The sequence below is a fragment of the Ictidomys tridecemlineatus genome, chromosome 11 (genome assembly GCF_052094955.1).
Source record: "Ictidomys tridecemlineatus isolate mIctTri1 chromosome 11, mIctTri1.hap1, whole genome shotgun sequence".
Classification (NCBI taxonomy): Eukaryota; Metazoa; Chordata; class Mammalia; order Rodentia; family Sciuridae; genus Ictidomys; species Ictidomys tridecemlineatus.
In genome coordinates, this window is record NC_135487.1 from 75,025,016 (window position 1) to 75,048,921 (window position 23,906).

A 23,906-nucleotide genomic window follows, 5' to 3' on the forward strand; every position below is an offset into this window, starting at 1 on the left:
GAGCAAATACAGTGTGCAATGTTCATGTCAATTTGGTACTTTGACCTGTTTTCCTCCACACAATCAGTTTTTGTTGAGCCCTGGGATGCCTTTTCAGGGTGAAGAACCTATCATCATGAAAAGCAGAGGGAAGGTTGCCAAAATTGCATTTGGAATTTGGCATGTTGTAGCTGATAAGTGTCTAAGGTGGGATAATTTCTTCTTAAAGTAGCATTCAAGTGTTTAAGTTTCAGACTTTCTTAAGGTAGCATTAAAAGCAGTTCAACACATTTGTTCTAACTGGAAAGGGCTGAGGCTACAATACAGAGTAGGACACCTGGCAGTGAAATTGTTAAGGTAACTCTGTAACCTTAAGATCCTTTAAGTCCTTTTTAATATCCTACAAGAAAGGAGGAGAAAAAAGAAAAGAGAAAAGAAAAAGCAAAAGACCCAAATGGTGAGAAGTCTGAATAATGATCCCGTGGACATTTATTCACAGGTAAATCAGAATTGAGGGTTACAGCAAGGACTAAGAATGGGTTTTACCTCAGAATGAAATAAGTGTAAATTCTAACACAGACCATTTGTAAATTCTAGGTAGAATGCTTACCTAGTATGTGTGAGGCACTGGGTTTGATTCTCAGCACCACAAATAAATAAATAAATAAATAAATATCCATCAACAACTTTAAAAAAATTTTTTTAAAAATTTTGTTGTTACCCATATTTGACTTTGGGAAATATCAGGTTCTGCTTTACCATGTGGAAAAACTGTATGCTAACTTTTATTTTTACACTTCAAATGAGCTTCTAATATCTGAATTCTACTCAGTGTGATGGACAGGAAAGTCATTCAAATACTTGCCTAAGCAGTTAAACACAAGGTGGAGCACCTGTATTTAAAGGATTCGAAAGTACTGTGAAGATTTGAGCTTCCCATGCAAATGGAAAAGGTTCAAGCTACTTTTTCATAATAGATCTCCAAAGAATTTTCTAATTCTGTCTATAATATAGAAGGTCCTAAAAGATATCAAGGTCATACTGCTTAAGCTCCACTTTGTAAATCAGTTAAATCTCAAATGCTTATTAAGTCAGTATCTTCTAGCCTTCTACTGCTCATTTTCTGCAAAACTAACATAGTTTGCAATTCTGCCTCCAGCTCATACTTTGAAAATACCACTAATAAACAGCAATTAGAGACAAAATGAGAAAAGTAGAACTAGGGCTCAGGGGGTTGTGATGCAAAATATTTAGGCCTTGATTATAAAGTTCAACATGACGAAGTTACCAGCATCTTGCAGAAGTACCTGAAATTCTCTATGTGTGATGTTTGGGAAAAGAAAAAAAAATTTGACTAATAGTATGAAAAATCTCTCCATAAAAATGTGATGTAAATAAGTAAAATATGGCACTACCCATACAATAAATGATTATTTGGCCATAAAAAGAGGGAAAAAAAAGTCCTAATAGATAATACAACATGAATGGATCTTGAAAAAAGGTCATGTGAAGTAAAAAAAAAAAAAAAAAAAAAAAGCCAGACCCAGGTCACATGTTGTATGATTACATTTTTATTAAATGTCCAGAACCAGAAAATCCATGGAGACAGAAAGCAAATTGGAAGCTGCTGGGCTGGGGATGGGGGATGGGAGAAAATAATGTCTTGTTACTCTTAATTGATATGGAGTTTGTTTTTGAGGTGATGAAAATGTTCTAGAAATAGATAATGGTGATGGTTACACAACACTGTGAATATACAAATGTGACAGAACAGCACAATTTAAAATGGCTGAAATGGTTTTATTAGTCAGGGTTCTCCAGATCTTAATTATTAAGATCCCCAAGTCAACGATGGTGCAAAAATGAAACACATTCAGAAGAAACCATACATCAGTTTTTTATTTTTTTGAGGTGGGGATTCTGTATGTTGCCCAGGCTGGTTTCAAAGTGAACTCCAGTGATCCACCTGCTTCAGCTTCCCAAATAGCTGGGACTATAGCCGTGTACCACCACAACAGGCTCATGTTTGGAATTTTGCATGTTGATATTTTCCCAGGCTAGAAATATGTAGTACAATACTCTTTGCTGACACTGGGCAAGGGCAGGAGGTCACAGCTCCCAGTCAGGCATGAGATCATGGGGGAAAACAACCAGTACTCTGTGATGTGCTGTGTTGCTATGCTGCAATGTACAGTTGGTTAGAGAGATTAAATGCACTTTCAACTTAGAGTAATTTCAACTTGTGATGGGTTTATCAGGATAACACTTCATCATTTTACATAGAGGACCATCTGTATAAGAGGAAATTTATCATAGGAATTAGATCACAAAATATGGAACTAGGATGTCCCATGATATGCTGTCCACAAGTTGGAGAACCCAAGAGAGTCATTGGTGTAACTCTCAGTCCAGGACCCAAAGCCTGAAAACCTAGGGAGCTGCTAGTACAAATCCCAGGGTATGAAGGTCTGAGAACCTGTAGTTCTAACGTCCAAGGGCAGAAGACAAAAAAAGCTCCCCAAAAGACCATGAATTCCTTTCCCCTGCTTTTTCTTATCTCTGGGCATTCAATGGATTGGATGATGTCTGCCAACCATGAAAGAAGATTTTCCTTATTAATTCACCAATTCAAATGCTAATCTCTACTGGAAACCCTCACAGACACACCCACAAATGATGTGTTCCAGCTACCTGGGTATCCCTTAACCCAGTCAAGTTGACACTTAAAATTAACTATCACAGTGGTAAATTTTCATGCAATGTATATTTTACCACAATAAAATGTGGTTTTAACTTTCACACAGGATAGACTAGATCAATTCTAGAGTTTAAAATCTCATTTGGAAAAGACTATAACTATAAGAAATTCATTTTATCTTAAGGCTGAAAGTTCCTATCTATCCTTAGGACTTAAAAATCCACATTCTCCAAAACTAAGCCACACCTTAAGCTAACTTCAGGCAATAACTTGTGTTTCCTGCACATTTTTTTTTTGCATTTATTCAAACATCATTAGTTAAGTGCCTCTTATGTGCCACGAACCACATCAATTACCAGCAATGAAAAGGTAAGAGAAAAACGGCCTATCTTCCCCAATTTGTTCACAGTTCAGTGGGAAGAGAGATGCCTGAAGGGATGGATATAATACAACACCATGACTAAACTGTGTGGGTTACATGGAGAGAAAAGAGGATGTCAGGAGCAAAAGAGGAAATAAGCAGCTTGGGCTGGGACAGGTCTCCCAGACAGGACAAACTGGACCCAAACTTGTTAGGAAACAGGCAAAAATCTGTCATCGTGATAAATTTTCTTGTTTCTCACAACTTCTGAACTACTTGGATTGGTTGGATAGTCAATTATCAGAAATATTTTAGGAAAAATAAGATGTATTAGATGAGCACTCAGACTCCTTCTGACCCTAGAATCTAATGATTCCATGGCTTCATTATTGAAGAGTTTTCCTAAGATTTTCAGATTCTTTTTACCTACTTCTCATATAATTTCTTCTCTAAAGATGTTTCCTAAATTTGTTTTTGAAAGTGCATAATACTTGGGCTGGGCCCAGTAGTACACCTATAATCCCTGCAACTTGAGAGGCTAAGGCAAGAAGATCACAATTTTGAGACTAGCTTGGGCAATTTAGTGAGATTCTGTCTCAAAAATAAGAAATGAAGGGCTGGGAATGTAGCTTGTGGTAGAACCTTGCATGCCCAAGGGCCCCAATACAGGAGGAAAAAAAAGCCCATATATTTCAACATTTCATAAAAATCTGGAACTGTCCTGGTAGGTTCAGGTCATGTCTGTCCATGGTTGGGAATATGTGAGCTGGGTAGTCTGTTGTCTTTTGCTTGTAAGTCCAGATTCTGAAATTAGAAGTAGCTTTGAACAAGCTACTGTGTTTCATAAAATGTTAAATGAAATCTCTTCAAACCTTAAATTGCTGAAGTTAAATAATTTATATTTGTTATAAATATAATTCTTTGTAAACTTCAAGTTATAAGGAAAATTTTACTATTATCTCAAAGAAAGATAAGGAGTTTCATTTTCCAGACCACAGCAGATGAGCAATATTCTAAAATGCCCTTTTTTAGAACAGAGACAGAAATCTGATATAGTCAGTTACCTACACCATCTAGTCATCAGTTTCCACATCCTTAAGCAAACAAAGCTTCTAACCAGAGTTAACAAGTAGCAAAATTGTGTGATTTTCTTTTGTTTCCTCTTCTATTAATTTTCCACACACCATGGACGGTTTCCAGTTGGCACCAAGAAATAAAGTATGGATAACAGGAAAAATGAACATGGTAAGGCAGTGAACACCTAAATGTCAACTGAGGGAAGGGCTCTTAACACTGGCCTCATGCTTCTTGAAGAATGTCTTACCATCTGTCTTTTGATTAACATGTTTTCCCTCAAAATGGGATTCATGAAGTAAAACATGGCCATCAACGTAGCAAAAGAATGACAGAGTGGACACTGTTCAACTCTAACTCCATTAGTTCCCTCAGTCATCTGATCTTGAGAAAAGTTGCTTGACCCCTTTGTGCTACAGTTTCTTCATCTAAAATACAGGATAGTAGTACCTACCTTTTTGAGTTATTATGTGCAACAAGAAAATTAATACAGTCCCGTATTTTTAAATGATGTGTTAGCTGTAGACAGGTTCTCAACTTTCTCCTACAAAGATCCTTCTCAGACCCCTTTCCTTTTGGTGAAGTGTTCTGCATTCACTACCCTAAAACACACCCATATCCGAGTTATGTATAAAGTGAACATAATGTTCTACTGTACTTTGGAACTTTTCAAAGTCAAACTGTATGCAAAACTCAGGAAATGAGGTTTCTCAACTCTTTTTAGAAAGAGGTAGGTTTATGTATTAACATACTTAATTACAGCTTCATACTTTCACATACAATCAATTTTGTTCTTTTTACAGAAAAAAAAAATATCAGGCTCTCTAAGAAGGTTTCAAGGTATCAGTGCTCTTAGAAGGAAGCTCTTACCAGCAAATACCCTTGACCTGTATCCTGTTGACCTTTCCCTTACAGTACCTATTTTCTGCTTATATTAAGTTTGTACAAATGGACTCTCTTAGAGGAAGTGCTAGAGTGTGGATGCTGAGTGTCCCCCTCAAAGGTCCATGTGTTAAAGGCTTGGTTCCCAGGGTGGCACTATTAAGAGGTACTGTGCACCCTGAGATGATGAGGCCCAGTGGAGAGTCCTTAGGTTATTGGGGTGTGACCTCAAGGGGGACTGTAGGGATCCTGGTCTCTCCCTGTTTGCTTCCTACCCAATGAGGTGAGTGGCTTTGCTCTGTCAGGTGCTCTTGCCATGATAAGCAAGAGGCAATTGATCAAGGACTAGAACCTCCAAAACTGTGGGCCAAAATAAATCTTTTCTCTTTATCAGTTGATTATCTCAAGTATTTCATTCTAGTCACAGAAAGCTAACACTGGAGGGATTGGGACTTGTGTTTTTATCACCTTAGAGCCTGGTCCAATACTTGGAAACCCTATAGAAGTATATAAAAATATGGAATGAATAAATAAATAAACCAACAAACGCATTCTAAAGTAAAATTTATTCTCTCCCAAGTTCTACATTTTCTTCCAACTTGGCCATCAAGTCCTGTAATCCAATCCTTTGGGTCACTCTGTCTTCCTTTCTAAATTACAGGCAGTTTGACCAGGTGGGTAAGAACAGTGACTCAGAGCCAGACTCTGGGCTGGAATGTCAGCTCTCCTCTTACCAGCCTTAGGACCTTGATTAGGTTAAGACTCTATGAGCATCGGTTTCATTGGTTTTAACATGGGGATAATAATTGTACCTATCCCATCAGATGTCAAAGGATTAAATATGTCATTTGTGTAAAGCACTTAAAACAGTGAGTGGCACAGAGTAAATGCTCTTTAAGTGTTAGCTATTATTACCTCTGCCCTTTAAAACCACAGTTATTTCCTCTATTCCCTTGGTTCCTATAGAAAGGAATTCTTGTCTATATTGTTCTTCAAGCAGAAGATAGTTTTCCTTATAGATCTCCAAACACCAGACTGCTAGGCTTGGCCCACGACCTCTTCCTGAACCATCTTCTCTCTGGGCATACACAAGCCCTATTAGTTCCCCCTTCACTACCACTCTCTTTCTTCCCCACCTCACAACCCCATAAACTTCCTCCTTCATCCTCATAGCTCTTTCTTAGATCATTATCATGACCAACACTCCATGGCTCACTTAACTCTGGCTTCAGCCAGACTTGGAGATGCTTCGAAGGCCCATACAATTTGGGAGGTTAGGGAGCTGTTTGTTTTTAAAGGCAACATATCCTGAATGAGATGCCCTGTTTCCACGTATTTGTTGACACAAACCTATGACTGTTGGGCTTGCTACGAGCTCAATGAAGACCTCCAGCAGATACAATATCAAAAAGGTCGAGACAGCTGCAAAGGTTTCTGTTTCCCTGGAGATGGGAGAGTCATGGAAGGCTAAGAATCACCACAGCAACCAGTCTACAAAAACAGTCCGTGGGCTTCAGCCCCATAACTCTGGTAAAGCAATTTGTACTCCGTGAAAAGGCTGGGGCACAGAAGTTGAAAGATGATCAAAGTAAACACTGCTCCTCAAGCACCATTTTGTTGTGCTGATTTCAAGGCATCAAGTCACAGCATCAAAGTTCTGTTAGGAAAGATGCACATCGAGTGCCAGGGATTTGCTGGGCTGCTCGGATGAGAAGGTCTAGAGAGAAATTCATAGCACGTTTTCCAAAACACCCATTTCAAATTTGCACTAAGAAGAGACCAGAGTAAAAATGTATGCCATTATATCAAGTTACCCTGCCCGTGTAAGAACAGCTGTTGATCCCAACCCTGGATTTTAAAAAAGGAAGAAAAAAAAAACCTGGTGATTTTTCTGATAAAATATTAAAAAGACTTCATTTAATGCTGTACTTCATGGACTGATTCCTATAGTTTTGAGAAAAACTTTTATAACCCTTATTAAATAGTAAATGAGAAAATAACATATTCTAAGATCTTTGATTGGCTACCCCAAATCTATAATAGTTTAAAAAACAAACAAGAAACTACATTATATTATTTCTGTATTACACACCAGTTATTCCAGCTACTTCTTACTGGGACAGGAAGATTTCAAGTTCAAGGCCAGCCTCAGCAACTTAATGAGATCTTCTCTCAAAACAAACATATTTTTTAAAATGGCTAGGGATGTAGCTAAGTGGTAAAGTGCCCCTGAATTTAATCACTAGTACCAAAAAGAAAAGACAAGTAACCCATTGCTGTGGCACATGTCTACCGGGGAAGCTGAGGCAGAAGGATTCTAATCAAGGCCAGCCTGGGCAACCTAGCAAGAATCTGTCTCAAAATAAAAAATAATCCAGGAGAAGTGGTGCACACCTGTAATCCCAGCAGCTCAGGAGGCTGAGGCAGGAGGATCTCGAGTTCAAAGCCAGACTTAGCAAAAGTGAGGCACTAATCAACTCAGTGAGACCTTGTCTCTAAACAAAATACAAAATAGAACTGGAGATGTGGGTCAGTGGTTAATTGTTCCTCAGTTCAATCTCTAAATACCCCCAAAAATAAAAAATAAAAAGGGCTGGGGATATAGCTCAGTGGTATAGCACCCCTGGGTTCAATCCTCAAGTCTGGGGGACATTTTTTAAAAATAAAGAAGTTCACAGTTACCTGGGAGCAAAAAGACAGATATAAACACATCTGTGGGGAACATACAAGGAGAAAGGGGGACATGTCAGCTGGGCCCTGAGAGCAAGAAGGGCTGATACAGGCAAAACTAAAGTTGGGGCAAGGAGGAGGGCAGGGAGAATTTTGAAAGAAATGTCAGAGCAGTGGAGGCAGCATACGGAGGTCTGAGGAACATTTAACTCAGATGGAGCTGAGAAAATACAAAAAAGAATAAAGAGAAATAAAGTTGAAAAGGTAAACTGGGGCTACGTCACAATGGGACTTAAAGGGAGGCTTATCTAATGGGTGAAAGCAAAATAATACAGATACAATTCACTTTTCAAAGATGTGGACCATCATTTGCTTCCTGATAAATGATTGGCACATTAACTTCTAGAAAAGTGTCAATTACATTAATGTATTAATTCATTAAATGCCCTTCAAACACCTGACTTACTTGCCCAAAAGAATATACATCATTAACAGATCTAAAAAAAAAAATATTAAAACCCATTTTGTTTACCAATCCCATTCCAAGTCTTCTATAGTTTCCCTTTAGATTGTTGTTATTGGATTAACAAGGAATATCTCACAAGGTGAGAAAAATTAAACATTAGTCTTCAACCCCAAGACTAGACTTGAAGATTTTATTCCTGGCTTTGCCTCTAGGTCACAGGCCTTCAATAAATACTTGTTGAGTTATAGGTATAATAAAAAAATAATCAATGAATCAATATAAACTGTGGAGCTTCACACATTTTTACAAGGAAGAACTCATGGGGTCTGGTGATTCTTGTCCTGGTTATGATATTCTATGAAAAAATCCATTAAGTTCCTACACATGGTTCTCTAGAGTGCAAAAAATGAATTGGACTAGACCTCTTACCTGACCCTCAAAAGCACAAACAGCTCACGTGTCTTTGCTGTTATGGTTTGAATGTGAAGTGTCCCCCAAAAGTTCATGTGTGAGACAATGAAAGGTTTAGATGCGCAATTATTGAGAACCTTAACCTAATCAGTGCAATGATCCCTTGATGGGATTAACTTCAGTGTGAACTGGAAGCATGTGGGGTATGGCTGGAGGAGTTAAGTCATCTAGGGCATGCCTTTGGAGTATATATTTTGTGGATTGAGCTTAGTATGTCTGTCTGTGTGCCTGTCTATCTGTCTGTCTCTCTTTGTTTTGAGGGGGCCATGTCTGAAGCTGTTTTCCTCAGACACACTCTTCCACCATGGTGTGTTGCATTACCTTGAGCACCGAGGAATGGAGCCTGCTGTTCTATGGACTGAGACCTCTAAAACCATAAGCCCCCAAGTAAACTTTTCCTCCTTTAAAACTGTTCTTTTCAGGTCTTTTGGTCACAGCAGTGAAAAGGCTGACTAAAACATTCACCCTACAATGTCTTCCTAAGATGTTTTCATAAATCTTGGCAAGATAATTATCAGTATTTCCAATATATGACTAAGACAATTTAGGATCATCATCTCTCTTATATCTCACATTTTAAAAAAGAAAGCTGTTGGTAAGCAATTTTAGAATAAAAATAAGATTGTCTGATTTCCAGAAAATAATCATTCATTTTTGCCCTCTGATTAAAAGTTAATTCTCCTTGCCTGAAAAATAGAGGAAATTGGCTATAATGCATAAATACTGGTGCTTTCCAAGCTTGTCTTCCTCCTACTGTAAGATTCCTGGCATCATGCACTTAAAAAAAAAAAAAAAAGTTTTTCTGAAGTATCTTGCTGTAGGCTTCACTTTCACCATAAATGAAGAGACAGACCACATCTCCATGTGCACCAGTAATTTTAAAGCCTATGGTTCTTGGAGCAACTGGTGAAGTTAGGAACAGTCGTCAAGACAGATCCCTAGAAACAGATGCAGTTGTCAAGAAAAAATAGAGTGATTTGTCTGAATCACCAATTTTATAAAGCCAGGTCACAAGAGAATAAAACCCCAAATGAAATGTGTATACAATAAAATCACTGATTCTTCATGATAAAGGAGATTTGCATACTCGACTAAAAGGAACAATTGACTAAAGTTTTATTTAATCTGCCAAAGTGAATTCAAGAGAACAAAAGAGAAGATCTTTCTTCTTTAAACAGTTAAAAATATTCCAAAATGAATTTATCTTATATTTCAGACCAGTGTGAACATGTTATACAGAGTTCCTTTTGTCCTTGTCCCCTGGCCACCCTCTCTTGGCAACCTATGGCAGTATGTGCCCTCTAGTCTTCTATGTTTGGCAGAGGCAAAAGAAATCATGAAATATTCAAAGCTAATCCTAAGGGTAAATAATGATTTGCAGTGTCTTTTAAAACAGGTAGTGTTGACAATAGTCTTAAGTTCACTTATTTGGTTTTGCTAATTGCTTTTAGATATACTTTTTGATAAAAGAGCTATATGATTTATACTGAATTTCAGGAAAACTGGCAAAATCATTCTATTTTATACTGAAACATATAGCTCCCCGTATATCAAAATATGATTTCAGAAATAAGAGTAAATGCAAACAACATTATCACAGTGGCAGGTTTTTAAAACGCCATTTAGATGGCATAAATCATCTTCCCAGACAAGGGCAGCTCTTGGTTAACCCTTACATAAATCTTAACTCTGAGAACAAGTCTCAGCCATCACAATCCACTCGGTTGGTGACTGGGAATTCTTTCAGGGTAACAGGCAATGTGCTCAATGGCCACCATCAGGCACACATAGAGTTCCCTTATTTCCCTTGCTTCCTCCCTCTTGCAGTCTCCCCACCCCCACCCCCACCCCCACCCCCACCCGTGTGGCTGCTCCAGAAGCAAAGGAATACAGAAAAAAAAAATTAGAACCAGTTAGTGGGCCTGGTTACTGTAAGACAACTGATAAAAGTCTGAAAGAAGAGAATAAAACCCCAAATGAAATGTGTATACAATAAAATCACTGATTCTTCATGATAAAGGAGATTTTAATGATGTTCTACTCCAGATGTTAAGGAAATTAAAGCCCAAAGAGATCATAACTTGCCCAAGTACCACAGCTGGCTACGGCATCACTGGGATTAGAACCCAAATGTTCATTCCCATCATCTAGATGATCCAGCTAGTGGACTCTTCGTGTCTCTTTTTATACAACCAATTGGAAATCAGGGTCTCACTAAGTCCTCAGAATTAAGCACCAGCTCTTAACCACTGGATGAGGATAAAGAAACATTAGAAACTCCAAAAAACAACTTCTCCCAGTGCAGAGCACCCCACGATTTGAAGCCTAACTAATCCTATCTCCTGCCACACCGGCCTTCTCACCTCCAAGGAACATCCAACCATAGGACGTTGACATTAGCAGATCTTTCATCTGGCTTCTTCTTCCCCCAGCTCTCTGCACCACGGCTTGATCCTTTTCATCACCCAGTCTCAGCTGAACTGCCCCTCTGCAAAGAAGCCCTTCCTGTATCTTGAATACCTGGGTACCCCATCTTCAAAAGCACCAGGAAGGGCTGAAATGGCCTTATTTGCCACAGAATCTCCAGTCTTAGAGCACACAGTAAACACATTTTTAGAATGGCTAAATGAACTAATCTAGGAAAGATAAACCAACATATAGGGCAAATCCATTACTGTGCTGATAAGTCCTTTCATTTACAATTTCATATATTGAAGAGGAAAGAAAAAAGGAGGACTTCCATCTAAGGCTTATCTCCTGGGCACTTTTTATTTTTATATTGAGGATTCAACACAGTGGCACTCTACCACAGGGTTACATTCCCAGCCCCGCCTTTTTTAATTTAAAATTTGAGACAGGATCTCAATAAATTGCCCAGGCTGGCCTCAAACTTGCCATCCTTCTCCTTAGCTTCCCAAGTTGCTGGGATTTCAGGCATGTGCCAATGTGTCTGGCTCTCCTGGGCACTTCTGATTAAAAAAAAAAAAAAGTTTATTGATAATAAAACAAAAATAATCATCTTTCAGCCTACTCAAGATATGCAAGAATTCAAGTCAGAATATATTTCAAAGTTCACCTGATTCTGCCAGCAGGAGCCCTGCACTGCTGAAATTTTTGGGCATGTGAATGATACATTGTTTTATCAAAACGTTTTCCAAGATTCCTTTCCAAATTCAACTCCATGGTCTTTTTTTTCCCTAAAGGGCAAAAACACCAACCTGTTTCCAAGCTATTTAGTAATATTTTGGCACAGATAATCCAGTAAAGAGAGTTGTTTGTATAGAACAGAGCTATCATTAATAACAGGGCGCCCCAACCTGTCCCTCTTTCTAAGCTCTTCACCTATAGATGACAACCCAGCTATTCACATTTAATTCTTACCAGATGGCTGTTTCATTGCAGCTCAAAGACTTATCTCCAATATGATTAAGTTGACAAACAACCCTGGGAGCAATATTTAAGCCCATATTTAAGAAAGACTGAGATCATCTAAATGGAATAGAAGCAAGGGGGAAACCCCTGTCCATTGCTTCTTTGCTAACTTTGGCAAATTCTCAAGGTTAGGGTTGTCAGGACTGCAAGTGACTGGCACTGTGTCTGACAAATAACAGGTGCTTAGCAAATAATGACTCAACGATTGAAGAAATGTCCATACCTTGAGAAAGTCCACCTTGCCCACAGCCACTTACACTGTCAATTCTATCTAAGGAAATATGCTATGAATTACAGCGTGGGCTCCATTAATTCCTTCCTAGCTCATGACCCTGGGTAGAACAGTTAGACTCTCTCAGTCTCAATTCGTTGTGGAACTAACAACATCTCCATGGCTAAGGTGTTAAGAAGACAGAATAAAATTCTGTGGATTTTTTTTTTAATTCTCTGGAAAGAAGTTTATCAGTGCTTGGCTGTGGCTCTGTTCAGTGCAATGCCATTTCCTTCTGCATGGATTTTGAAACAGGATGACAAGTTGATGGCAGCTATACACAGGACCTTCAGATCACTTGGTTTCCAAATGAAGAACCAATAGTTTTCTGCCACTTGTCAACCTTCCCCTTAGCTTTGGGACTAAGTGCTCATTAAGATCAGCCCCTAAGCCAGGTGCAGAGGTATGCAGCTGGAATCCCAGCAAAGGAAAAAAGGATGGCAAGGTTGAGGCCAGCCTCAGCAACTTAGCAAGATTCTGCCTCAAAATTAAAAAATTAAAAGGGCTGCAGATGTAGCTCAGTGGTAAAGTGCCCTTGGGTTCAATCCATAGCACTGAAAAAAAGGTCAGGCCCTAGAGACTAAACCTGGGCAGCATAAATCCAATCCTCTTTACCATGGCCAGCTGCATCTTCACTAGTTATTCCTGGTCAGGCATCACTAACCTGGTCAGGCCCAGGTCTTGCTCATAAACTTTCACTGCAATTTTGGGGAATCCCACAAAGAAGGGTCCTGAGAATATCACTTTCAATCCACATCTGCCTCCAATAGCACATCTGCTCTAAAGGGGACCCACGTTTCTGAACAGAAATTCCACCACCAGTGCTTGCTGCCTCCACACCATAGAGCATAGAGCTCTCTGAGAACTAGGCACATAGGAAGTGCCAGAGCAATGAAATGCTTCATTCAAGCAGCCGGACTGTAGGTAAAGTGGAAGGTTCCTCCCAAATCTGTAGCTGGGAAGACATTTATCTTTAGAGATCTACCTAATTTACCACTTTCAGTGTTAATGATGCCATCAAGTGAACCACCTTTAAAGACCTGCAATAGTACAGTTAAACACCCATCCTCCCCACGTAAACCCCAACAGGCAAGGCCACCAGATATGGGCTATCACAGCTGCAAAGTTACTTGCTGTCTTCAACATATTTCATACTCCTCAACTTGCCTTTATTTTATTTACCGCTCTTCTCCTCTAGCCTTGGAAAAGTCTGCCTCCAAACCCCTGAGCCAAACCACATCCCTATTTCAAACCTCTCCAACTTCTCACCTCCAAAAAGTAGTGCCAGGTTAGCACACCTGGCTCCAATTACCCCAGCAACAAGCCTAGTTCCAGCCCCAGCCCCTTCCCACATGCTTGATTACTTAGCGCTTGTTTATCTCAGCCCAGCTGTAGTTGATTAAGTCTATTTGGTTAAGTTTCTGTCATGTGTGTTTAGGGCCATGATGTTTATAGGTCTCCGTCCTCTGCTCACAGGTGTTGTTCTTGTCCCTGGGATGTACAGCAGACCGAGGGCTGGGGGATGCTTCCTCTGTCACTCCTACAATGTTTTGTACTGGCACACAGTCCATGAAGTCTGTCCTGCTGACTGTCCAACTGCCTGGTTCTAATTTATGGGGGGAGGGCCTTTTGCTTAGCAAACTGAAACGATTAGTTCTCTAATCTTCTGTATTTCAATAAATAAAAGGGAGAGGGAGAAAGACTCGTGTGTATTCTGTCCTGATGGAATAAAACAGAGCTCTTGGAAAAATCATGTTTTTTTTTTTTTTAACTGTGCAAGGCAATAAGATCTAAGCAATGAAATTCAAAAGCATTTTTCCATGTATTTAGAGGCCAGATTTGCCCCCCAGATCTGTAAATCCTACTTAATCCAGGGTTCCTTTCTAATAAATCATCAGATAGCCTTAATTTACATTTCAACTATTAGCCACTGGAGACTGAGGGTTTCTTAAAGGATATTGTCTTAAAGATTAGCAATTCCAGAAATACTTTCAATTCTAATATTTTATTGTTATTTTTCACTAACAGCAAGTTATTTGTTTTTCACATTAGAGGCCTAGACTAACTGCAAAAATATACCCTCAATTCCCAAAGTAGAACCAAAAAACAATAGCATTGAGCTGGGGCTGGGGCTCAGTGGTAGAGCGCTTGCCTATCATGTGTGAGGCACTGGGTTTGATCCTCAGCATCATGTAACAAAAATGAATAAAGAAAAAATAAAGTTCTATTTATCTATGACAAAAAAACAATATTTTAAAAACTAGCACTGAAAGAAACATTACAGTTCAATATTCCCAGTTTACTTATATTGACCAGAAAAGAAACAAACTCACATGGTTCTATACACTTGCTTACATTTAAACAAAAAAGATTGTGCTAGATGGAAAACCAAGTCCAGCTTAAGACTCAGAGTTAAGTGCTGTTTTCTACACCTTAAAACCCTGGTTTAAGAATCATTATGTCTGAGGCTAGGCACAGTGGTGCATGCCTATAATCCCAGTAGTTTGGGAGGCTGAGGTATGTGGATCATGAGTTCAAGGCCACCTCAGCAGGTTAGTAAGACTCTAAGCAACTCAGTGAGACCCTGTCTCTAATTAAAATATAAAAAAAGGGTTCGAAATATGATATGTCAAGAGCTTTGTAAGGTTTTGAACAACCAATAAAAAAAAATATAAAAAAAGGGCTGGGAATGTGGCTAAGTGATAAAGCATCCCTGGGTTCAATCCTGGTACCAAAAAAAAAGAAGAAGAAGAAGAAGAAGAAGAAGAAAGAAAAAAAATCATTATGCCTGAGCCACAGATATAATTTTCCAGGAAATACAATTAATGATAAATTTCCAAATACAAACTTGCTAGATTTAACCTATTTTCTAAAGCTACACTGTTGCAACCACATATTCACTTGTTCACTCATGCATTTATTTCACAAATACTTGAAGGCTGGACACTGTTTTGATTGCTGAAGGTATCAGTGAACAAAACAAAACATGTATCCTTGTGGATATTTTAGGTGAAGACACAGAAAATAAACATGTCTAAATGTAAATGAATACCAGGTGGTGATATGAGTTATTATTTATTTATTTACTCATGCATCCATTCATTCACTTATTAAAGCACTGGGGATTAAACTCGGGGTAATTTACCACTCAACTATATCCTCAGCCCTTTTCATATTTTATTTTGAGACAGGGTCTCACTAAGTTGCGGAGCTGGCCTGGAGTTTGTATTCCTCCTGCCTCAGCTTCTTGAGCATCTGGGATTACAGGCATGTTCCACTGTGCCTGGTTATGAGTCATTTTCTAAAAGTAAAATAGGGTCCAGAGACTGCAGGTGGGGAGTTTAGGGCTATTTGAAATGGGGTGGTCAGTGAAGGCCTCTCTGCAGCAGGACTGGGCCAAGGTGGGGAGCTGAGTGAAATGCCCCAGGCCAAACAAAGACCCTGTCGAGGGGGGAAGGCAGGATATCAGGGCCAATAACAAAGTACAGTGAATAATGATGAGATGCTGGGAGGGGCCTGAAAGACCACCTGGGGCCCTGGAAGGGACTGGAGAGCTTATTCTAAATGTAATGAGAAACAACTGCAGGAAGCCGAGCTGTGGATTTCATGAACGGACTTACATTTTTAAAGAACTGAGCTGTTGCTATGTACAGAATAGATCTTATTAGCTGATAATGATAGTAGCTGACATTTACGGAGTGCCGATTATATTTCACCCATTATTGTAACCACCTGTCACCTTATAATTATTTAACTATCCCGGCAACCCTATGAAGTAGATTCTATCCTTATTCCCACACAAGGAAAGTGAGGCATAGAGAATGTAACTGATTTATCCAAACACACAGAACTCATAATCAATAGAACCAGGCTTCCAAGGTAGGCATTCTACGCAGACCCTGCACTATTAAAAGGCTGGGTTAGAGATCCATGGCTTCACGAGTTAAAATGCTAATGGTGGCTCAGACAAAAGGCAGTGGGCAAAGGTGGGCAGATTCAGAATATATTCTCACAATAGGACAAGTAGGATTGACTATCTAGGAAATCATAGGTAATCATAGGTAATGCCAGCATTTCTGGTTTCAGCAAACTGGGTGGCAGTCTCCTTTACAGAAATGGAGAGCACAAGGAGGGAACAAACTGGGGGCAGGAGGACAGCATGGAACTCAGGATAATCTCCTTAACTAATGTGAGGAAAAGAATGTATCACTTCCTATGGCTGCTATTAACAAATTGCAAAAATTTGATGACTTAAAATGATAAAAATTTATTCTCCGACAGTTCCAGAGGCCAGTCATCCTACATCAGTAATGATGGGCCAAAACTGATGCGTCCCAAAGCCGTGCTCCCTCTAGAGTCTCCAGGGGAAGTTCTGCTCCTGGCCTCTCGAATTTCTCATGGCTGCTGGTATTCCTTCGTCTGTGACCCCATTCCCCTAAGCCCTGACATCAAGACAGATTGTCTTCTCTTCATCAAATCTCCCTTTTAATAGGATATATGTGGTTGCCTTTAGAGGCCACTCACATAATCCAGGATAATCTCACATCTCGATGATCTTAATCACATCTGCAAAGACCCTTCTGAATAAAATAACATTCACAGGTTTTGAGAGTTAGGATGTAGAAATATCTTTGAACCTATCACAGAAATGAAAATAATAAAATCCACAGGTATGGATAAAGAGTTAAAGAATTTTTCCTCTTTTATATGAGAACTGGATTTTCTGTTAACTTTTAATTCTGTGACCCTGGTAACCTGATAAGACATGAGGTCAACCATAATACAAGGCAACTCACTTAGTTGGAGCTGGATTTTTGGTGGGGGACAAAAGGAAGAGGGATACTAGGGATCGAACTAAGGAGTGCTTTACCACTGAGCTGCATCCCCAGGCCTTTCTTATTTTGAGATATAGACTCACTAAGTTGCCTAGGGCCTCCCTAAATTGTCAAGAATGACCTCAAACTTTTAATCCTCCTACCTCAGCCTCACAAATTACTGGGATTACAGGTATGCATGTCTCTGTTTGGCTCGGGAATTTTTTTAATATCTGATATGAAGCAATATTAGGGGCGTCCTGAAAGCACTGGCTTGGTGGGTACCATGGAAACTGTTCCCATAGAACATAGTTACTTATTGGCTGCTTGGACCATGTGAGGCTTTTAAACTAGGGTAAGACACATATGCCCACAGACACACAAATGTAGATCTCATCTCCCAGCATTTAAGCCAACTAGAGAGCTCCTGATGGTTGTAAGAACAATCTATAGATAGCCACAAGGTACCCCAAAAGAGAGGAATGCAGTGCCGCCCTGCTACCTACCAGATGCAGTCCTTACCTTATTCTTTTGAGTAGACTGAAGCCACCTGGGTCTCTTGGGTCTGAATGTTTATTTGAAGCCAACGAGACCCTTGGTATGTGCTTGTTACACACATTACACATATCATTTCAGTTAATTATTTCCGTTTCTATTTCTATCATACCTTTTACCACAGTAACCAGCAGGGAAAAGGAACAGAGCATCTATTTCATCTGGTGGCCCTCCAGTGGCCTCACTCATAAGCAACAAATTGGCTAAAAGGGGGAAAAGGAAAAGGAAAACTAGAAAAAAAAATTTTTTTTTTTCATAAACTCAAACTGAGTTGCCTGTTCCCTCAGGGAGGAAAAGTACATAGTGCCTACAGATGACTGTCATGCTGCTGCCCTGGGCCTTCCAGGGTCCCCAGCAGGATTAAATGCAAAAGCCTCAGCCCACATCTCTGCTGGAAAAGTGCAAGTGGGCTTGTTACTCAGAGCCAAGATAAAGGATGAATCTTTATGAGTACCGTAAGTATGAGTCATGAAAAATAGGAAACACATGTAGGACGTATACATAGTAATTGTACCAAGCCAGGAAAAGTGTTTAGGATGTATGTAAGAACACACAGCAGAAAGGACTAAAAATTACCCTGGTACATTGCTCCAAAACACATCCAAAAAAATCAGAGCCAGGCAAGGGTCCATTATCATTCTATTCTCTAATAAACATAAGTCACTTTCGTATTTTTAACAGTCTTTTTATTTTTTTTTAATGCAAGTAGGAGGAGAACTGAATCAAGAAGACGTAACTTGCAGAAGGCTTTGAAAGATTTTATGATTTGGGAAATTTGAACAGCTTCCAACTAAAACACTGGGAATTAGATCTTTAACAGCATTAAAAATGAACAAGATTCCTTCAGAAAAACATTTGTTCACAATGGTCCTATTACCATTTCATTTTGATTTTCACTATCTTAACAACCGGTAGCAATAAGGGGGAAAAAATCAGAATCTTTAAACCTTAGAAAAGCAGGAAACAAAAATAAACAGCAACACAAGCACCAACAACAGACCAAGGCCAGCACTGGAGGCCTCTCAGAGATGCTGGGATCAAGAGGAAGAAATCCCTGTGGGCAAGAGATACAGCCCCCTGGACAACTGCACCAGATGAAAATTCAGGCGGTGTTCAGAATATAAGGGAGGGTGATCACCCCTTGAGATATGACAGATGACTAAGGCAAAGTGCATCAGTATTAGAAACAAGGCTCTTCAGTTGCCTTTAATTTTGGAAGCCCCCTAAATTTAAGACTTAGCAAGGAAAGCAAAGGAGACAACCTAAAAGCCATATGTCCTACACAAAAACATGCTTGTCCTATCAGAATTTTGGCTCCCTTGAACTTCTCCTTCACCTTTGGAAACTGCCAGGTCTTAAGGAGAACGCTGCTTGCATGTCTGTCTATTTGAGGTTGAAGTAGGAAAGAGATGTGTATTGTTTCAAACTTCATTAAGTGTTAAATTTGCCTAAGACTCCAAGAAAGTCAGTGCCAGTGTGAGGCAGAAATCTCACTATAACTTACATGTCACAGAAAAAAAAAAATCCAACTATAAGCCACTAAAAGACCCCAGGAGCATGGCTAGAGCTGAGAATATAATACCTCATTCTCGAGAGACCGTTCATTTCTCAGGCCTCATCTTTTTGCTCCTCTCCAAGAGGCCACACATCACTCAAGAGGTCACACTCGTGAGGACTTACCTCTTAAGATGACAACAGTGCAGTTTCCAGTTAAATCGGCACAAAGGTATCCAGCACCTACCCTGCTACAAGCCCAGTAGGCACAGGGTACCTATAGCCACATTGCCAACCTGCCATAGCAAATTCAAAAAGAATCAGATGTGTGTGTACGTAGTGGGCTACAGACAAAAGTTACACTATGGCAGGGATCCTGGATGGTAAAGCTGGCTGTGCTCCTGACTCACAGAACAAGTAACATCCAATCAGGTCTATCTTCAAAAGAGGTCAAGTCTACCTGTAATTCACTCCTCCTCCTCCTCCAAGAGAAATAAATATTCTAGATTCAGTTAAAGGACTCTGATTCAAATGAAAACTGTAGGGTGTCTTGGAATATAGATAGTACCAGATAATTGTGCACAAAGAATCACTTTCAGGAATTCCAAGTATAACCATCTCAACAAAGTTTTAGTAAAATTCTACCAGATTTCTAGAAAATGGTGATAAAATTGTAAAAGCCCCCCCCCCTGCTTTTTTTTTTTTAATCAACCCCATTTTTACCAGTTTCAAGGGCTACCTAGTACCTGGGTCTTGATACTTCAGCCTTTCAGACAAAACCAAGGAGCTCAGGGGAAAGGACTACTTCAAGTAGCTCAGGGTCAAGGCAAAGTGCCCCCGCGGGCTAGAAACAAAAGCTTAGGGCACACGAGTACAGTGGAGGCCAGAGAAGCAGGTCCTCCAACAAAGTCAGATTCCTGTGTCTTTAAAACCAGACCCTCATAAATGGCTTGCTTCTGCTGGACACCATGCTCTAAATAAACAGACTCTTCTGGCCGACACACAACTTCCTGTAGGGTTCTGGTGGGTAAAGCTTGAAAAGGCTGCCAAATCCAATGACCAGCAACTTCTGAGCTGACTTAGAAAACAAGCTACAAAGACTTGAGTCCAGAGTAAACAAAGGAAAGAGCCACATTAAACAAGGAACAAATTACTATACAGGCAGGGATATTTTAAGTACTCACTGAGCGAGAAAACAAAATTTTTAAATATCAGGTTATCAGGTATTTAATAATACACAGTAGAGTAAAATGCTCTCTTTCAATTGGAGGACTCAAAGTTAATTAATTCCAGCAATATTAAGAATTGGCTGAGAGTCACCTCCTACCTCATGAGGACACATCATTCTCAATGGCCCAACTTCAAACCCGGCTCAGATCAAATGAGCTACCCAAGGGAGCAGCACAGAGTCAAAAACCATTTATAGCTTTTTACCCAGCTAAGGGAAAGACTAACTAGTTTACTAGCAGATGACTAAAACCCCTCAGAGTAAAAAAGAATGTTAAAGAGATTCAGAAATGGTCTGGAGAAAGACTGAAACAGAGATCTATAGAGTTTACAGTCAATCTTAAAGTGGATTAAAGAAGATTTAACTAAGAAAAAAATATATCAAAGCAGTCATAGAAAATGGAGGGGCCTGGGGACCAAACAGCAAGTTCACTGATATAATGCAAATCAAATAAACATTGCACTATGGAAAAGAAAAGTAGTTAAGAAACTTATAGTGATACTTGAAATAACATTCTTATACCACGAAAGAACCCAATTTACAAAATGCAAAAGACATCCATGGCCCAGTTCCAGCCCTTAAGAAGTTCCCTCTCCAGCTGGGTGCACAGAATTAACACACATAATTCAGTAGCAAAGAATATGGGGGAAAATATAATTCTGTACTCTGGGGAGGAGCAGAGCGTGATTGGGGGAAGTGAAGAATTCAGAGCAACATTTTAAAAAGAGGAAGATGGAGAAGGGTAAAGGAATCAGAAAAAGGACTGCTGGAGAGGAAAGACTGATGCGTGGGCTTCTAATGTGGCAAGGCATGAGAGAATTAAGACAACCGTTCAAGTGGAATTAAAAAGAAAAGCCTACAGGTGTGGTAGCACACACCTGTAATCCCAGAGACTTGGGAGGCTGAAGCAGGAGGATCCCAGCATCAACAACTTAGGGAGGCCCTAAGCAACTTAGCAAGACCCTGTCTCAAAGAAATAAAAATAAAAAGGGCTAGGGATATGGTTAAGTGCACCTATGTTCAATCCCTGGTACAAAAAAGAAGAAGAAGGAGAAGGAGAAGGAGAAGAAGAAGAAGAAAGGCTTAGAAACAATGGATTCAGCAGATAGATCAGGGGTGTGATCCTAGCCAGTATTTTTTTTAAATAACAGGGTCCTGCTATGTTGCCCAGGTTGGCTATAAACTCCCAGCTCAAACAATCCAAGTAGCTGGGACTATATGCATGCCATCATGCCCAAGCATGAGGCCTGGGAATCTGCACTCTTAAGCATCTCCAAGGGATTTAGATACAGGGCCTTCACACACCACCCAAGCTTTGAGAAACACTGATCCACAAGAGTGAGTCCAAATCCTTACTTGTGCAGCCTTTTTCAATCTCATCTTCCACTTTCAGGCCCCAGCCCAGCCCCCAACATTGTCCCATCCTCTATCCCAGAAGGTGGCAAGCTCTTTCTGCAAAGAGCCAAACAGTAAATATTAAACAGTTCATGGGTTTCTGTCACAGTATGCAACTCTGCTATTGCAGTAAGAAGGCAGCCACAGATAATAACAAATGAGAGCGGCTGCATCCTAATAAAACTATATTTACAAAAGCACATATCAAGACTGTGAATGGATTAAAAAAACCAACAACATGGTATAGCCACACGATGGAAGACTACAACATGGATTAATCTTAAATACATATGCTAAGTGAAAGAAGCCAGTCGCAATTTACATACTGCATGATTCATTTATATAAATGTCCAGAATAGGCAAATCTGGAAACAGGAAAATAGATTAGTGGTTGCTTTGGGCTGGGCAGAGAGCACAGAAAATGGGGGAGTCACTATGAAAGAATACCAGGTTTCTTTTGGGGGGTGATAAAAATATTCTAAAATTAGATTATAGTACTTGTTGCATACCTCAATAAATATACTAAAAACTTGCACAGTTTAAACAGGTGAACTTTATGGTATATAAATGGCATCTCAATAAAGCTACTTAAAACCAAAACAGGCAGCAGCCCTTTTTGGTTTGGTCCAAGGGCCACAGTTTGCCACCCCCTCTGTATACCAGCCACACCATGTATAGGGGAAATTTTTCCTCCACACTTGGTTTCTACTCTGCCCTCTGGGTATATTAAGGCCACTGTCCTTACGTCCAGCAATATCTGCTTGCTTTCTAAGCCCTCAGTTAAATGCTCTGTCTTCTGGAAATCCTTCCCTCACCTGCAAATAGAATGATGACTCCCTTTGTTGAGTTTCTGCAAAATTTTAATACATTAGTCATATTATTTGTTATTTAACATTAAATATGTTACCCTTTAATTCCATCGGGCACTAAAAAAATTCTAAAAAATAAGTAGAATCTAGAGAGGATGTCCACTGTGGGCTCTTGGTAACAAGTCACTGAAAGGGGCTGTGAGAGAGTACACAAAGGAGTCAAGGGAGTATTATTTAAAGAAGATTGGTTCTATGAAATAATTCCCAAGCTAGATGGAAAGAATCAAGGCCTAAAGCTGAAGACAGCAGTCCCAAGAGAACAGGAGACTGCAGAGTTAGTGGAGAGAACAGAGACATTCAAAAGAGAAGGGAAAATGGCAATAAAACTTGGTGATTGACCCGATGTAGGATCTGAGGGGGACAGGTAAATGCAAGATGGTCCAAAAGTTCCAAGACAGATGTCAGTGGTGACACTGAGGGCACAGGGATGCTGGCCCTAAAAATCAACACTGGAGTGAAGAGAACCAGCTTAGGCAAGTCCTTGGATTCCATTTTAGAGATTATGAAGAGCAACATGAGCTGGCATTGACCACTAAATGTGTGCCAGGCACACGACGCCAGCCCTAAATGCACAGCAATGCCCCTCAATCATCAGTGAACCCTCTAAACCAGTGCTACTATCACCTGCGCTTCCCAGGTGAGGAAAGTGAGCTTAAAGATTAAGTCAGTCACCCAGGACTGTACAGTTGGGAAGGAAAAGAGCTGAGATTAACCCTGTATCTGAAGCCTGTCCTCCACACCACACCTCAGGCACCCAGGAGCTCAAGGTAGGACTGGGAGACCCGACTGGCATTCCACTTGACAACCCACAGAGAGTTCTGAGGGTGATAGGCAAGAAGTGACAACCCAAATCCTAAGGACAGATAGGCCTCCTCAGGAAGACAGAGAAAAACAGAGGGCCAACAAAACAACTGCTTCGATTAAGAAACCCTGAGAAGAAGAAAGAAAAGCTGGGAAGGAAAAAAGAAAAACAGGTGGAAAGGGAGATGGAGAAGCCGACTAATGTACCATCCTGAAATTAACAAGTACCTGAAGAAAGAAAAAAATTGAAGAAGATAAGGAACGGGGAAAGAAAAGACAGTAGAAAGAGCTCTTCAGTAGGAATTGGGGTCCATGGGTGGCAGTCCAGCTCCTATCTGACAGTGAGCAAGTTGCCATTTCCCTCCCTGGACTGGTCCCCTCTGGAGGTGGGCGGGACTAGACTGGCCCCTCCCCAATCCAGCATCTCATGAACAGTCAATTGGCAA

General features: G+C 40.0%; 1 protein-coding gene and 1 long non-coding RNA gene across 5 annotated transcripts in view; both read right to left on the minus strand.

Annotated features, from left to right (window-relative positions):
* The window catches only part of Tgfbr3 (transforming growth factor beta receptor 3), a 186,971-nt gene that overhangs the window by 82,317 nt on the left and 80,748 nt on the right, over positions 1–23,906 (minus strand). The gene's annotated exons all lie outside the window — the stretch shown is intronic.
* Positions 1,861–14,902, minus strand: LOC144368131 (uncharacterized). The gene is made up of 2 exons (XR_013427904.1): positions 11,678–14,902; positions 1,861–11,570 (listed from the first exon to the last, which is right to left on the minus strand). It is a non-coding gene; the product is annotated as an uncharacterized LOC144368131 (long non-coding RNA).